Source organism: Mercenaria mercenaria, chromosome 16, assembly GCF_021730395.1.
Source record: "Mercenaria mercenaria strain notata chromosome 16, MADL_Memer_1, whole genome shotgun sequence".
Lineage (NCBI taxonomy): Eukaryota > Metazoa > Mollusca > Bivalvia > Venerida > Veneridae > Mercenaria > Mercenaria mercenaria.
Window position 1 is genome coordinate 53625010 of NC_069376.1, and position 19015 is coordinate 53644024.

The window sequence follows — 19015 nt, forward strand, 5'->3', positions numbered from 1 at the left end:
AAATATAGAACATCTGGAACAGTCCTTTAACAGCAAAAAACATGCAGTAGCAGAATACAAATAGTTAAGCTCTAACCGGGACTCGATCCCAGGACCTAGCTCTCACACCTAAGGCAGAGACTCTACCACTTCCCTATAACAGCGGTAGCTATAGCTAGTTTAGGTGCACCGATTACATTACATGAACTAGCTCTAACCGGGACTCAATCCCAGGACCTAGCTCTCACACCTAAGGCAGAGACTCTACCACTTCCCTATAACAGCGGTAGCTATAGCTAGTTTAGGTGCACCGATTACATTACATGAACTGGAAAAGTTTTGTGACAATAACATCATAATCAGTGAACTCCGGATTATCGGCGTATTCGCTTTGTTACCTAACGGCAATTTTCGTATAAAAAAAAAATGTAATCTAATGCCGCAAACGTTTTAATCGGTCAAAACTTCCCAAATTTTACTGACGTGTTTTTTAGAGTGTGAACTTACTAACTGGTAGTACCAGTGAAATATAACTTACACTGAATCTTATATATTTGCCTTTTTAGCAGGTGGCGAACGGCAAAGACAGTGGGCTTTGTCCAAATATAAGCAATTACTTTACCAGTTTCGAGAGGATAACAATTGATAGGAAATTACAGTTATAAACTACATACCTTTATGCAACACATGGAGTCATTAGCATTCACTGTCAATCAGTATTATGACTAAGATCGACGATCATTCATTCCGATAATTTATTATAAGACAGAGTCCGTTGTTTACATTTTTAATTGTAACCGGTGCACTCGTAAAAATCACTTTTTTTTTTTCAAAAATCGAAGAATGCGAAGAGCTATGGTACGGTCTCTACAAAGTGCTGCATGCATTATTTCTATGTTTACTTAGTTACTTTGTAGTAATTGTTCATATTTTCCAAAAGTTGTAATTGAAACATTGCACTTGTTACTGCAGTCAATTGATCTTGGATGTAATTTGTCAGCCTATCTGTGAATTTCTGTGGTGCCTGTGACACCATTTTAAATTCAAAAGTAGGACTTGGGTTACTAAGAAGAAATAAGTTCAAATAAACTTAGTCTATATAATGTTGCCTCAAACTGGCTTTTGAAGTATTTGGAGTTTTCCCTCTGTAACCCCACTTGGGGCTTTGCCCCTGGACTATATTTGAGCCTTAGGCATCCCCAACCTTCATCCCCTCTACCCCAAGGCCCTTAAGTATTCAACTCGGTCACATGGTTGCTTATATCCAACACTATGAAAAACTCTCATTTTGTGACATTGTATGATGCCTTCATACGTTGTTGCCTTACCAGCCTGGTTGTGTGTTGTACTTTCAGGCAAGCTTTAACAGGACTCCTTAAATTTACACTATAATATTAATGGCATATCTGACTGTTCTGTAATAAGGCTTCTGTTCTGCATCTCCGACTTTAAATTATCAGAGGCACTTGCAGAGAATTGGTTAGAATGTTTGATATGTCATAAGTTGCTTGATTTATAGGTGTGTTTGATGCATCATTACACCCCGCAGTTTTAGTAGTGTTTGATGTATTATTACACCCCTGATATATTGGTGTGTTTGATGCATCATTACACCCTTCAGTTTTAGTAGTGTTTGATGTATTATTACACCCCTGATATATTGGTGTGTTTGATGCATCATTACACCCTTCAGTTTTAGTAGTGTTTGGTCTATTATTACACCCCTGATATATTGATGTGTTTGAGGTATCATTACACCCCTCAGTAGGGCTCCGGAAATTTTGATAACTCAATCGGTCTGAAACGAAAATCCTGACATCGGCGCTACCCTACCCACCGCATTCCCAATATTACATATTTTGTAAAACGTGATAGGGTGAAGAAATAAGGATGTCATGCATTAAAACTGAGTTACCAGTCACCGCGCGTTACCATACAATGAAGACAGTTATTCAGTGTTATGTTTGATCGTTACTTTGTTTAAATTTCGATGTTTTTCCGAGATAATACTAGGCATTGACACCGTGTGGGTAACTAGTCTAAAAGCCAACGCACGTGACTTCGATACCGTATACACGGCAGATACTTTGTGATGTTTCTTCATTTTTTGACGGAATTCTATAAAATACAATGCGTCAAAGTGAGTTACACGACACATATTCTCTGCTAAACAGCTTCAGTATTTAAAGAATACTCTGCCGCGGACCGAATGCGTACGTTATTTGAACGCTGAGATCGAATTTCCCGCATGTATAGTACCAAAACATCACGGGGGTTGGCCACGGATATTTCATTTCACTTACGTTGTACTTCAGTAAGCAACTACATTTTATAAAGTTATATGTTCTCTTCTGATGTAAACAAAATTTCATTTTGAAACGTTTTTTAAAAGACCGATTTAATAAACAGTGCCACTCCGGTTTTCTTTATCATTCGTGGTTGCCCGTCTATTTTTTTCTTTTTTGTACAAAGACGATTTTCTGCATTTGTTTCAACTGGAGCCCCAACAAATGAATCATGTAATTTTTTCAAATCAAATAATTATAAAAATTATTTTTATCGGTTTTTCGTGTGATGTCTCATTAAATCAAAGACCTATAATGTACAATTATAGCTCTTTGATTAAATGCAGCGACCATTTGTTTGTTACCGTGATCAAACATAGCCTTTTGAAATAAACCATCCGTCGGATTCTAAATAAAAGAAGTGGATCCCCGTCGAAATGATTTGGATCCAGTCAGAAACGTTAGGAAACCAGTCAAAAATGTTTAATACACCGAAGTCGGCTTTCAGCAAACATTAAAGGATGTGCACTGATTGCGTCACGCGCTAATTAAGGACCAATTATCAAAGTGACAATCAGACCGATTGACACGTTTATTGATTATCTGAAGGTGCGACCAACAATTTCCTACTTGGCAGGAGATCGTGTATTGAGATATCAGACCGAAATTTATACTTTTCTCCATTTTTACGGGACCGATTTTTTTCGTTTTTTCACTTCACGAATCGGTCTGAAAAGTCTAAAATCGGGCCAAAACCGACAAACCGGCAAATTTTTGAAGCCCTGCCCCTCAGTTTTAGTAGTGTTTGATGTATTATTACACCCCTGATATATTGATGTGTTTGATGCATCATTACACCCCTCAGTTTTAGTAGTGTTTGATGTATTATTACACCCCTGATATATTGGTGTGTTTGAGGTATCATTACACCCTTCAGTTTTAGTAGTGTTTGATGTATTATTACACCCCTGATATATTGGTGTGTTTGATGCATCATTACACCCCTCAGTTTTAGTAGTGTTTGATGTATTATTACACCCCTGATATATTGGTGTGTTTGATGCATCATTACACCCCTCAGTTTTAATACTTAGTGTTTGATGCATTTAATATTACACCCCTGATGTATTGGTGTGTTTGCGATTCATAGTTATACCTCTCATATATAGGTGTGTTTTATGTATCATTACACCCCTGATTTATATGTGTGTTTGATGTATTAATACACCTCGGACATTAGGTGTGTTTTATATATCAATACGACATATAGGTGTTTTTGATGTATCAATACACCCCTGACATTTAGGTGTGTTTGATATTTCATTACACTATGTTTGATGTATCATTACACAACTAATTCATAGTAATGTTTAATGAATCATTACACCCGTGATACATAGGTGTGTTTGGAATATTGTTATTAAGGGTGCGTTTTGAATATTGTTACACCCTTGATATATAGGCATGTTTGATGTATCAGTACACCCCAGATTTATAGTAGGACTCCGTGAATCATTACACCCTTGATATCAATAGTTCAATACACCCCTGACGCCCCATGTGGTTCTGGGACGATCTGTGTATGAAAAGAATTGCAACCACTGCCTTACCCTTGCATGGTCATAAGAGGCGACTAATAGGGTCTTAACACTTGGTTTTGCAGTAACTCTGTGATTCCAGCAGGTATGCAAATTTTGATTCCATACCTCATGTTTTTATTTCGATGTAAATGAGGTGTGGAACCAAATTTTGTAGTCCTGTTTGGCGCCATATAACCTATACTATGTTGGTGCGCAGTAAAACCCAAATAAATAAATAAATAAACAATACACCCCTGACATATAGATGTGTTTGGTATATCAATACACTGCTGACAATATAGGTGTTTTTAATGTATCAATACACCCCAGATTTATAGTAGGATTCCGTGAATCATTACACCCTTGATTTATAGGTGTGTTTGATGTATCAATACACCCCTGACATATATAGGTGTGTTTGGTATATCAATGCACTGCTGACAATATAGGTGTGTTTGATGTATCAATACACCCCAGATTTATAATAGGATTCCGTGAATCATTACACCCTTGATTTATAGGTGTGTTTGATGTATCAACAGGGGTGTGGAAATCCCAATATTTTTCACTTGTCCACGGACAAATGAGACTTAAAAATGTACTTGTCCGCAGTCAAAACTTTCTTGCCCAGATTTTCAACATTTTAGCATGCAAATAATTCTTTATTTTGGACAATAATCTACAAGTAGTAACAAAAGCAAACATAATAAAGTGTAATACTGTAGCTGTTTCAAAAAATAAGCTTTCGGCACTTTAGCTTGTGTTCGTCCACAAGGCCGTCGAAAATTCAACAGAAATACCTAAAAGACTGCCCATCATGCAATGCCAAGCAATGTGAGAAAGCATGAAACTTTCTGACTGTTAGAAAACATGAAACTTCCTGACTCGTACTAGCGAGGTCTTTGTGCTTTGACTGTTGACTTTCATTTTTGTTGGCAGACGAAGTTGTAACAGCAAATTTGTCAAAAACTTTGTGATAATTGTTTACGTTTCCGGTTTCCATTTGCCGAGTAATTGTGTGGAAAAATCACACGAGATCGTAACAGGGAACCAATCAGAACACAGAGAAAGAGATGCTAAATTTAGATGCATTATGGTTTTTCCAAAAACTGGAGAAATCGAGAGGCCCTCAGCGGGTGAAACATCTGTTTCATACGTTATATTCTTTTATAAACTCCTTATTCTTGAAGCACTGTTCAGCGTTTCTAAATTATTCTTCCCTTTTTTCATTTCAAACCAGAAAATTTATGCTTGTCCGCGGACAAACGGAATACGAAAACTCACTTGTCTGCCTTCAAAAAGTCCCGAGTCGGACAAGTCGGACATAGGAATTCCACACCCCTGATCAATACACCCCTGACATATAGATGTGTTTGGTATATCAATGCACTGCTGACAATATAGGTGTGTTTGATGTATCAATACACCCCGGATTTATAGTAGGATTCCGTGAATCATTACACCCTTGATTTAAAGGTGTGTTTGATGTATCAATACACCACAGATTTATAGTAGGATTCCGTGAATCATTACACCCTTGATTTATAGGTGTGTTTGATGTTTCAATACACCCCAGATTTATAGTAGGATTCCGTGAATCATTACACCCTTGATTTATAAGTGTGTTTGATGTATCAATACACCCCTGCCATATAGATGTGTTTGGTGTATCAATGCACTGCTGACAATATAGGTGTGTTTGATGTATCAATACACCCCAGATTTATAGTAGTATTCCGTGAATCATTACACCCTTGATTTAAAGGTGTGTTTGATGTATCAATACACCCCAGATTTATAGTAGGATTCCGTGAATCATTACACCCTTGATTTATAGGTGTGTTTGATGTTTCAATACACCCCAGATTTATAGTAGGATTCCGTGAATCATTACACCCTTGATTTATAGGTGTGTTTGATGTATCAATACACCCCTGCCATATAGATGTGTTTGGTGTATCAATGCACTGCTGACAATATAGGTGTGTTTGATGTATCAATACACCCCAGATTTATAGTAGGATTCTGTGAATCATTACACCCTTGATTTATAGGTGTGTTTGATGTATCAATACACCCCTGACATATAGATGTGTTTGGTATATCAATGCACTGCTGACAATATAGGTGTGTTTGATGTATCAATACACTCCAGATTTATAGTAGGATTCCTTGAATCATTACACCCTTGATTTATAGGTGTGTTTGATGTTTCAATACACCCCTGATTTATAGATGTGTTTGGTATATCAATGCACTGCTGATAACATAGGTGTTTTGATGTATCAATACACCCCTGCCATATAGATGTGTTTGGTATATCAATGCACTGCTGACAATATAGGTGTGTTTGATGTATCAATACACCCCAGATTTATAGTAGGATTCCGTGAATCATTACACCCTTGATTTATAGGTGTGTTTGATGTATCAATACACCCCTGACATATAGGTGTGTTTGGTGTATCAATGCACTGCTAACAATATAGGTGTGTTTGATGTATCAATACACCCCAGATTTATAGAAGGATTCCATGAATCATTACACCCTTGATTTATAGGTGTGTTTGATGTATCAATACACCCCAGATTTATAGTAGGATTCCGTGAATCATTACACCCTTGATTTATAGGTGTGTTTGATGTATCAATACACCCCTGCCATATAGATGTGTTTGGTGTATCAATGCACTGCTGACAATATAGGTGTGTTTGATGTATCAATACACCCCAGATTTATAGTAGGATTCTGTGAATCATTACACCCTTGATTTATAGGTGTATTTGATGTATCAATACACCCCTGACATATAAGTGTGTTTGATGTATCAGTACACTCCAGATTCATAGAAGGGTTCCATGATATATAGGTGTGTTTGATGTATTGTTACACCTCTATTGCTATGGGATTGCTTGATGTGTCAGTACTGTGCTGATAAATAGGTGTATGTAATATATTTTTTACATCCCAGTATCCTTTCATCCTTGGTGTTCAGGTGTTTAAAAAAAATCTGTATATATTTTGCAGACACCTGGTTTAATCCTCTCAAAATTCCATCTGGTACAAAACCTATATGACCTGACCAGGTAACCCAGTAATCTTGGTATTAAACCACTCTTGAACCTTGTATCATTGTTAGCAAGGTGATATATTAAATGATTTGTATTAAGTGGTTTCATGACATTGTGTTAAAGTTTTTACTAATTAGATTTCTCGGAAATAAAGAAAGTTAGTTGCTTTCAGCTCTGCCTCAGAAAAAAGACTTGCATGGACAGTAAATTAAGTGGTGTCTTACTAATTGTGTCACCTGCACTTCCTTCAAAGCCTCAAATTAAGGCTCTATATTATCCAATATACAGCCTTCTACAATTTTGAATTCCTCACATTAATTTTATTTTTACTATAAAATAACTGTTCAGATGGCTTTCTGTTGTTATTTTTCCTGTAATAGAACCCAACAGGTAAATGGGCATCTCCTTTCAAAAAAATGTTTAAAGAAGGAAAAACAACTTACCGTCACTTATTTCTTTGAATATTATTTACATTCCTTCAGTTTCTGACTGGTTCTATTGACATGTTGAATAAATCCCTTCATTAATCATATGTTTACCTTATAAAACTAATCCAGTCTAATCTTTTATCAAATTCACTGTAAAGAATCAAACTATTTAAATGCATGGCATTCATTGTTTCATGTTAGAGACTACTAAATAAATTATTATTTCAGTGAAAAAGAAAAACAAGTATTCAATCAAAAGTTAAAGCTTTAAAATTATTAAGTTTCCTATAACGGCATTGTTTTTCATACTTTTTAATCTTTTGACAGTTGTGTATTTATCCATGCAGTATTCATATTTGTTATTATATCCAGTTCTATTGTTATTCTATATCGAATTATTGTAAAGCCGTTTGTATTACGTGCTATATATTCCCAAGACCGATTATTGAATTTACAACACTTTGGGTATCGCTAAAATAAAAATCGGACATTTAAAAATGAGTTCTCAAGCATTTAATTGGTTAAAGTTTGCTATCAGTAAATTTTCTGAAGTGTTGTCATGAATTTTTGATGAGATTTCTTTTCCATTTGAACATTGATTTATTTTCTATTTTGGTTACATGCTTTTATTGCACTTACATCTGAATGATTTATGCTATCACTTGATGTTAAAGAAATACAAAGAATCTTTTGAGAATACATTTTGTTCATTGTGATACTGTGTATCTTTAGCTAGTTGAATTATGGTATGTAGTGTGTCGGTGTGCCTTAAGCTAGCAGTATTTTGTTTTGTACCCCCTCTGTTAACTAGCTTGGAGATCGTGATATATCACAGCTTTTATTATTATACATCATAAATTAATGCTCATTATCCTATTTTTTAAATAAAAAACATGGTCATTCTTTTTATACGCCCGTTTGAAAAACGGGACGTATTATGGGAACGCCCCTGGCGGGCGGGCGGGCGGCGTCCACAGACCTTGTCCGGAGCATATCTTCTACATGCATGAAGGGATTTTGATGAAACTTGGCACAGTTGTTCACCATCATGAGACGGAGTGTCATGCGCAAGAACCAGGTCCCTAGGTCTAAGGTCAAGGTCACACTTAGAGGTCAAAGGTCATATTCAAGAATGACTTTGTCCGGAGTATATCTTCTTCATGCATAGAGGGATTTTGATGAAAGTTGGCACAATTGTTCATCATCATGAGAAGGAGTGTCATGCGCAAGAACCAGGTCCCTAGGTCTAAGGTCAAGGTCACACTTAGAGGTCAAAGGATACAAGAATGAAAACTTTGTCCGGAGCATTTCTTCTTCATGCATAGAGGGATTTTGATATAACTTGGCACAAATGTTCACCACCATGAGGCGGAGTGTCATGCGCAAGAACCAGGTCTCTAGGTCTAAGGTCAAGGTCACACTTAGAGGTCAAAGGATACAAGAATGAAAACCTTGTCCAGAGCATGTCTTCTTCATGCATAGAGGGATTTTGATATAACTTGGCACAAATGTTCACCACCACGAGACGTAGTGTCATGCGCAAGAACCAGGTACCTAGGTCTAAGGTCAAGGTCACACTTAGAGGCCAAAGGTCAGATACAAGAATGACTTTGTCCGAAGCATTTCTTCTTCATGCATGGAGGGATTTTGATGTAACTTGACACAATTATACACCATCATGAGACGAAGTGTCATGCGCAGTTCCCTTCTTTCGAATTACTTCCCTTTGTTGTTACTATAAATAGCTTATATTGTAACTTTTTCATACTAGTCATAGGGAAAAATCGAGACCACTTTTCTGTAGTACAATATGCATGCTACATCCAATTTTGAGGTGTATTTTGACCAGTCTCTACCTGGTAAAGATTTTTGTGAGGACTTACAATTTTTTTTTTGATGTTTTTTTTTTTTTTTTTTTTTTTTTAAGATTAACTTCCCTTAGTTGTTACTATAAATAACTTATATTGTAACTTTTTTATAATTGACCGTAGGGAAAAACCAAGACCACTTTTCTGTGGTACAACATAGATGTTACTTTCCAATTTTAGGTGTATTTTAAGGTATCTCTACCTGGTACGGAGTTTTTTTGTGGACTTACAAAAACAAAACACTTAATTATTACTAAACAACCACAAAGTTAAAATTCCATTTGCAAATACAGGTGCTAGAGTAAAGAAATTTGCTGTGACGGGCGTATATTGTGACATTCTTGCACTCTTGTTTGTGTTTACATTCTCAATCTGTTCAATGTAAAATCTCTTAAATTTTTTGCCTTTCCCTCTTGTGAAATAATATGAAAACTGAAATTTTGCTCCAATTGCCTAGGGGTTTGTCAGGCATTTTCTTCAGACCGTCGAAGTTTTTACATGAAAGAAGTCCATCTATACTGAAGAGATATGAAAAGGCAACAAACATATGCCTGAATATATTTTTTACTACAAAAAGCATCACCTTAAAATGTTCAACACATACACATCTCGATACTCTTTGTGTTCAGATTTAAACAGCAGACTGTAAAATTAACACAATGGGTATAGAGTATCGAGATGTGCATGTGTTGAACATTTCAAGGTGATGCTTCTTGTAGTAAAAATATATTCAGGGGAATGTTTGTTACGTTTTCATATCTCATCAGTGTACATACACTTTAACCCACTCACTGGCAACAGACCAGAAAGAAAATGTCATTGTACCAATTTGTTATATCATCCCTCTAGGTATACAATGAGACAAGACTGTTCAACAGTTGTGCATTTCTCTCCAACATGCATTTAGACATATGGATACTATACATACCATAGATACCCATGTATAATGCGCAGTTTTTTACCCCCGGGACCACCCCCAGATCGTGGGTGCATACTATACACAGGTATAGACTACTTTCCAACTTCAAAACCAGTTTGTTTACAGTTTTAGCCATTTTGGTAAAGGGAAACTACTCCCCGCGCTAACTGTCTACGCTAAAATCTAAGATTGCCGTTACATTCCGTAAAAGATCGAGTGGTTTATTTTTCTTTCAAACAAAATTAATTTCATATGAATTCAATAGTATTTTGATGAAAGAGATATAAAAAAAATAATAATATCATGATACAAATTAAAGATCTAATGTTATCTTAAAGCGAGATCAAACTGTAAATAACAAAACTGACACGAGGTGACATGCTAATTGCCGATAATTACTGGCCATTTTATTGTAACAAAAATACGACCACGTCTTTTGTTATCAGTTTGAATTGAGAAGCTCATGTAATTTTGAAAGATACCATTCCGAAATATTAAAACAATTGTTTTCTATTTATTCAAAATATTTAATTAAAAAAAAAGAAACAACAAACATAACAGTATCTTATTAGTTTATTTTTGAGAAAACAAAAGTTGATAGTACTGCGAGACCGATGCTGCTCTCCACTGCGGAGGTAAAATTTATTACAAGTGTCGATGTAAATTCTACATCCATTTTCCATCCACCTAAAAATTGACCAAAAACGTTTTTTTCCAAGGATTTTGGGCTAAATTCAAGGGTGGGCATTATACACGGGTGCGCATCATACATGGGTATCTACGGTAATGGATAATTGGTAATTTATCTTAAGCATGTACTGGTCACATTTTCTCAATGTTTTTTATCACAGATACACTGTGTTTATTTTATGTTTTGGTTAACATTTAAAGAAAAACTTGGATAACAATCACTACTGAACTGAAAAATGCACGCATGAGGCCCTGCATGACAGTTGTTTATTTGTCAAGTATTTTTGTTATACTTTCATATACTGCCTTCTTTGGCAAGAAAACAGTGCTGGCCTGAGTACAGTATGGGTAATACATTTCTGTTATGAAAAAAGTATATCACTTTAATGCTATATTGATTTCATATTGATTGTGGAACAAGTTTGTAACTGTTTATCGTGAAAAAACTGATTTGTCATGTTTATATAAAAAACTATGTGTTCTTTTTTTTCTGTACATTAGGTAAACTGTTGGCTCTTAGCTCATTAGGGAGAGTGCAGACCTACAGATCACAAGGTCTTGAGTTTGATCCAGGGATGAGGCATATAAATGTTCTCCATGATGATTAGTTAAAAGATGTGTCTGAAGTCACTTTGTCCTCAAACTCTAATTCATGTGGAGAAGTTGACAGTTATTTGCAAAGAACAGGTTAGTACTGGTATGGAATCCAGGAATACCAGTCAGGTTAGACTTTGTTTACATTTAACCTATTTTGTACTAATGAAAGCTTGCAGAGCTGTCTGTGGCTGAATGCGAAGTTTTGTTACACTCTGTGCTAATTTAGGAATGACAGAGCAAAAAGAAATCCGATTCTTCTAAGTTTCAGACTAAAGGTTGATGAATACCAGCCTAGTATGTGTGGCCTGTACCTTATTCATTATACTATCCTGTTTTGCCTGTGATTTACTGCATGTCATTGTAAGGGGAGCTAATTAGAGTTCAATACTGTAGATATTTTTGCAAGAGTTGTCTGCTTTTGATGCAATGCAATTTATCACTAAGCAAAAAATAATAGTTATATTTTTAAATTGCATGCAGCTACAAAATAAAATTTAAAAGAAGTATTAGTAAGATAAATATATTTGTCAATTATAAACACCAAATCTTATATTTTCAGTGGTGACGCATCATATTTACATCACTCCAGAAAATCTGTATATTGTTGAATAAGTATAAATTAAAGACATTTCAGAGGCATTTCATTCTTGTTGGAAGAATAATAAATATTTATAGTGAAACTTGGTGAGAACAAGATTTTTACGCCAGTAACATTATTCACTTGCCATATGGCCCATCACTTGCCCCTCATCGATGTGGCTTCGAGCCTCACTCGGGGCGTTGAATTCTTCATGTGAGGAAGCCATCCAAATGGCTTACGGAAGGTCGGTGGTTCTACCCAGGTGCCCGCTTGTGATGAAATAATGCACGGAGGGGCACCTGGGGTCTTCCTCCTCAATCAAAGCTGGAAAGTCGCCATATGACCTAAAATTGTGTTGGTGCAACAAAACAAAAAAAAAAAGAAAAGAAAAACACAGGCCAGAGTCAACATGCAGTTAACATGAACTGAGGAAACTTTCACTATGGTGGTTATATAGTTCAAGTCTTAGGTGACACTTTCTGATCACTTGATATGTTGAGTTTATTGTTCACGTGTACTTGTGGAAACCATTGCATTTTCCAGGGGATTGAGATTGTTACACAGATACATTCAAGGATGATTTCCTCTTCTTGTGACCTGAATTAGCATAACTGTGTTTTGAACTCACCTGGTATTAGCTGTTATGGCGTCTTCACGGTGTCAATCTGTAAAGGAATCCTATATACCTTGTAGCCCATTTTACCTTGCCCAGAACCTCGGAGTGTCTGTTTACAAGGATTGAAAAATGTAATTATGATTCATTAGGACTTTTACAGAACTTCTGGTACATTGATATGCATTTAATGCGATGAAGTGCAAAGAAACGTTCGGTATTGAAAATAAATTACCAAGATTATGGGGTTTTGCAAAAATGTGACAAATATTTTAAGAAAAGTATGCTAGTTGCAGTATAGGTAGCTTTTTATACAGACTGTAAATGTTAAAAAAATTAGTTCCATGAACAGCCAGATAATTTGTCCATTCAGAAATTTTTTCCATAAAACAAAATAACAGTATCTTTTAAGGAAGGTACCTATACTTTCATAAGCATGGGAGTCCTTCTGGCAAATGCAAATTGTCAAAGAAATCTGGCACTGGACACCTTTATGCTGTATGACATAGGCCTCCTTTAAGCTGTAAAACACATAGATGAGTAAAATGCCGTGTATTGTCTGATTTAAGACAGTGTTTACAGTCTGTGACAGGATCATGTAGAATCAGGCCAAAACATTTTTTATTATCCCCCACAGATGAAATCAGGAGGTGGGTATTGAAATGGCGTTGTCCGTCCGTCACGTCAGTGCGGACGTGCGTGTGTCCGTCCGCAGCCATTTCTCAGTAACTAGCAGGTAGACTTTCATGAAACTTGAAATAAACATGAACCAACATACTGCGATGATGCCCGTCAAGTTTTTATTTGATTGGTCAATTTTCCTTAGAGTTATTGCCCTTGATTTAAAATGAAAAATGTCCGTCCGCAGCCATTTCTCAGTAACTATCATGTAGAATTTCATAAAACTTGAAATAAACATGCACCAACATACTGCGATGATGCCCGTCAAGTTTTTTTTTTGATTGGTCAATTTCCCTTAGAGTTATTGCCCTTGATTTAATGAAAAATCCACGTCTGCAGCAATTTCTCAGTAACAAGCTGGTAGAATTTCATGAAACTTGAAATAAATATGAACCAACATACGTCAATGATGTCTGTCATTTTTCCTCAATAAAATCTTGGACAAGATCGATATTGGGTCATCTGGGGTCAGAAACTAGGTCACCAGGTCAAATCAAAGGAAAGCTTGTTAACACTCTAGAGGTCACAATTTTGGCCCAATCTTAATGAAACTTGGTCAGAATGTTACCCTCAATAAATACTTGGACAGGTTTGATATTGGGTCATCTGGGTTCAAAAACTAGGTCACCAGGTCAAACCAAAGGAAATGCTTGTTAACTCTCTAGAGGTCACAGTTTTGGCCCGATCTTAATGAAACTTGGTCAGAATGTTACCCTCAAAAAATTCTTGGAAGAGTTTGATATTGGGTCATCTGGGGTCAAAAACTAGGTCACCAGGTAAAATCAAAGGAAAAACTTGTTAAACTGTAGAGGCCACATTTATGACTATCTTCATGAAACTTGGTCAGAATGTTAATCTTGATGATCTTTAGGTCCAGTTTGAATCTGGGTAATGTAGGGTCAAAAACTAGGTCACCAGGTCAGATCAAAGGAAAAGCTAGTTAACACTCTAGAGGTCACATTTATGACCATATCTTAATGAAATTTGGTCAGAATGTTAATCTTGATGATCTTTAGTTCAAGTTCAAATCTGGGTCAGGTGGGATCAAAAGCTAGGTCACTTGGTCAAATCAAAGGAAAAAGCTTGTTAACGCTCTAGAGACAATATTTATGGCTTTATTTTCATGAAACTTAGTCAGAATGTTAATCTTGATGATCTTTAGGTCAAATTCGAATCTGGGTCATGTGGGGTTAAAAACTAGGTTACTGGGTCAAATCAATGGAAAAATTAGTTAGCACTTTAGAGGCCACATTTATAACCATATCTTAATGAAACTTAGCCAGAATGTTAATTTTGATGATCTTTAGGTCAACTTAAAATTTGGTCAGATGGGGCCAAAAACTAGCTCACCAGGTCAAATAAAAGGAAAAGCTAGTTAACGCTGTATAAGCCACATTTATGACCATATCTTAATCAAACTTGGTCAGAATGTTGATGATGATCTTTAGGTCAAGTTTAAATCTGAGTCAGATGGGGTCAAAAACAAGGTCACCAGATCAAATCAAAGGAAAAGCTTGTTAACACTCTAGAGGCCACATTTATGACCATATCTTCATGAAACTTGGTCAGAATGTTAATCTTGATAATCTTTAGGTCAAGTTTGAATCTGGGTCATGTGGGGTCAAAAATTAGGTCACCAGGTGAAATCAAAGGAAAAGCTAGTTAACACTCTAGAGGCCACATGTATGACCATATCGTAATGAAACTTGGTCGGAATGTTAATCTTGATGATCTTTAGGTCAGTAGGTCAGGTGAGCGATACAGGGCCTTCATGGCCCTCTTGTTTTTTTAATTGGTCAATTTTCCTTAGAGTTATTGCCCTTTAATTGTTTAAAAATCTACAGATTTGTACATAATAAATCAACCAGTTGGTAGAATTTCATTAAACTTCTTTCATTCTTTTCCATGAACATTTATTATAAACATGGGAAGTTGTGTACCCACACCTGGTCACCACCTTGCCTTGGTCACCCCCACCCCCTCCCAAAAAAAATTTAAAAAATTTCATTCCTTTTTTTTTTTTTCAAACCTTCCATGAATATTTATCAACATGCAAAGTTGTACCTTTCCTCCACCCAGTCATGCCCACCACCCCAAGTATGCATCACCCCGCCCCCCCCCCCACTCATTTTATTTATTTTTTTTTCATTTTTAATTTTCCATCAATATTTATAATCAACATATGATGTTTTGTACCCTCACCCAGTCAGCCCTGCTGTCGTGTCCCGCTGTTCACAACATGAGTACAGCTTTTTAAGTGCTCTATGTACTCAAGCTAAGAAAAAAACTAGGGTGTCGGTTCAAACTGAGAAAGAAAAAAAAATCTTCATTTTTTTTTTGTGATAAAAAGGTCATTTTAATGCTATTGGGTAACAAAAAATGGAAAAATGGGGTTATAGTTGAAATAAAAAAAATAATTTCACTTTGATGATCAGAAAGCTGGTTTCGAGTTTATATCTTTAATTTAAGAACTGGCTTTGGATTACATTTTGGTCACTGTTACTGAAAAACTGTTTATGTTTTGAATGGCATGATCATATGCAGTCAGATATGTATAAAAGAACATGACCGTTTTTGTGCCCCCCATGAGTGGTGGGGGCATATAGATTTGGTCTTGTCCGTCCGTCCGTCCGAAGTTCGTGACGCGCCTAGCTCGAAAAGTATTTGATATAAATTGAGGAAACCTTGCATGAGTCTTTATCATGATATGAACTTGCGCACCTCCTATTTTTCATCTGGCTCCACCCTCTATTTTCAGAGTTATGGCCCCTGAAATAGTCAAAAATGCACATTTTGACCTTGTGACATGCCTAGCTCAAAAAGCATTTGATATAGATTCATGAAACCTTGCATAAGTCTTAATCATGATATGAACTTACGCACCTTCTATTTTTCATCTGGCTCTGCCCTCTATTTTCAGAGTTATGGCCCCTGAAATAGTCAAAAATGCACATTTTGACCTTGTGACATGTCTAGCTCAAAAAGTATTTGATATAGATTCATGAAACCTTGCATGAGTCTTAATCATGATATGAACTTGTGCACCTCCTATTTTTCATCTGGCTCCACTCCCTATTTTCAGAGTTATGGCCCCTGAAATAGTCAAAAATACCCATTTTCACCTTGTGACACGCCTAGCTCAAAAAGTATTTGATATAGATTCATGAAACCTTGCATGAGTCTTAATCATGATATGAACTTGGGCACCTTCTATTTTTCATTTGGGTCTGCCCCCAATTTTCAGAGTTATGGCCCCTGAAGTAGTCAAAAATGCACATTTTCACCTCCTGACATGCCTAGCTTAAAAAGTATTTGATATAGATTCATGAAACCTTGCATGAGTCTTAATTATGATATGAACATGTGCAACTCCTATTTTTCATTGGGTCCGCCCCCTATTTTTAGAGTTATGGCCCCTGAAATAGTCAAAAATGTACATTTTCACCTTGTGACACAGGTAGCTCAAAGTTATGGCCCCTGAAATAGTAAAAAAATGCACTTTTTCACCTAATTATATACCTAGCTCAAAAAGTATTTGATGTAAATTCAGGAAACCTTGCTGGAGTCTTTATCGTGATGTGACCTTGCACACTTGGCATTCTTCTTGAGAATCTTAGCTTTTATTACAGAGTTATGGCCCTTGAAATAGCCAAAATAGTGGATTTTTTGTTTGTGATGCTCATAGCTCAAAAAGTATAGCGCCTAGAATAGTGAATCCTTTTCATAAAATGTGTGTTAAGGCTATACCCCATTAAGACTGCAAACATTTGAATTTTTGCCACTTATTTGTGACAAATGTACCAGTGGGGGGCACACCCTGTGTCCTACAGACACATTCTAGTTTTAAACAGAACCTGTTGTCCTGATGCAAAGTTTGAAAACCTGGTTTTCGTGGAATTTCCATATCATTAAGCATCAGATGGTACACAGGTTAATGATTTTGTTTGAGAAGAATGAATAAACACACTTATTTTGTCATAAACGTTGTCATAAATCCTCATGTTAGTTTCTGGTTGGGCATGCCCACATACAAATATTAAGGTATCCAGTCAAACCTGTGTTAAGCAGCCAGCCAAGGCAGCAGCATAATCTGGCTGCTTTAAAAGGCAGGTGGCTGCTTAAGAGAGGTTGAACTGTACTATCTCCTTCAGGAGTGACACTGACTCTATCCTAGGTGAGCTTTTGTGACCACTTGATGTCCATTGTTCGTCTGTCAACAATTTCTTGTCTGCACAATAGTGGTTTCATTTATGATTTGATTTTAACCAAACTTGCACACAACTTGTATCACCATAAGATCTTGATTTTTTTTGTTGAACCAGCCATATCCCACCATGGGTTCCAGAGTTACAGCCCCTGAAAGGGCAAAAATTGGCTATTTTGCTTGTCTGCATTATAGTGGTTTCATTTATGATTTGATTTTAACCAAACTTGCACACAACTTGTATCGCCATAAGATCTTGGTTCCTTTCTTGAACCATGCAGCCATATTCAATTATGGGTTCTAAAGTTATGTCTCCTGAAAGGGCCAGAAATTGGCTATTTTGTTCCTGTCTGCACAAAAGCAGTTTCATTTATGATTGGGTTTTAACCAAACTTGCACACAACTTGTATTGGCATAATATCTTGGTTCCTTTCAAAAACTAGCCAGATCCCATCATGGGTTCAGTTAATGTCCCTTAAAGGGCCAAAATCTGATATTTTGGCTTTTGCAGCCATATAAAAACTTTATTATGTCTCCCCCAGGAGACATATTGTTTTTGCCCTGTCCGTCCGTCCGTCCGTCCGTACGTCACACTTCATTTCCGAGCAATAACTGGAGAACCATTTGACCTAGAACCTTCAAACTTTATAGGGTTGTAGGGCTGCTGGAGTATACGACCCCTATTGTTTTTGGGGTCACTCTGTCAAAGGTCAAGGTCACAGGGGCCTGAACATTGAAAACCATTTCCGATCAATAACTAGAGAACCGCTTGACCCAGAATGTTGAAACTTCATAGGATGATTGGTCATGAAGAGTAGATGACCCCTATTGATTTTGGGGTCACTCCGTCAAAGGTCAAGGTCACAGGGGCCTGAACATTAAAAACCATTTCCGATCAATAACTAGAGAACCACTTGACCCAGAATGTTGAAACTTCATAGGATGATTGGTCATGAAGAGTAGATGACCCCTATTGATTTTGGGGTCACTCCGTCAAAGGTCAAGGTCAAAGGGGCCTGAACATTGAAAACCATTTCCGATCAATAACTAGAGAACCACTTGACCCAGAATGTTGAAACTTCATAGAATGATTGGTCATGAAGAGTAGATGACCCCTATTGATTTTGGGGTCACTCCGTCAAAGGTCAAGGTCACAGGGGCCTGAACATGGAAAACCATTTCCGATCAATAACTGAAGAACCACTTCACCCAGAATGTTGAAACTTCATAGGATGATTGTACATGCAAAGTAGATGACCCCTAACGCTTTTGGGGTCACTCCATTAAAGGTCAAGGTCACAGGGGCCTGAACATTGAAAACCATTTCCGGTCAGTAACTTGAGAACCACTTGACCCAGAATGTTGAAACTTCATAGGATGATTGGTCATGCAGAGTAGATGACCCCTAACGATTTTGGGGTCACTCTGTGAAAGGTCAAGGCCACAGGGGCCTGAACATTGAAAACCATTTCCGGTCAGTAACTTGAGAACCACTTGACCCAGAATGATGAAACTTCAT

At 36.7% G+C, this 19015-nt stretch overlaps 2 protein-coding genes across 4 annotated transcripts in view; one reads left to right on the forward strand and one right to left on the reverse strand.

The window, feature by feature from the left end:
* The window catches only part of LOC123540553 (uncharacterized), a 57278-nt gene extending 49470 nt beyond the window's left edge, over positions 1-7808 (reverse strand). The window contains exon 1 of the mRNA XM_045325654.2: positions 7360-7808. The gene's annotated coding sequence lies outside the window, so the exon portion shown is untranslated. The remainder of the gene's footprint in view (positions 1-7359) is intronic.
* The window catches only part of LOC123540543 (repetitive organellar protein-like), a 326476-nt gene that overhangs the window by 267932 nt on the left and 39529 nt on the right, over positions 1-19015 (forward strand). The window lies entirely within an intron of this gene.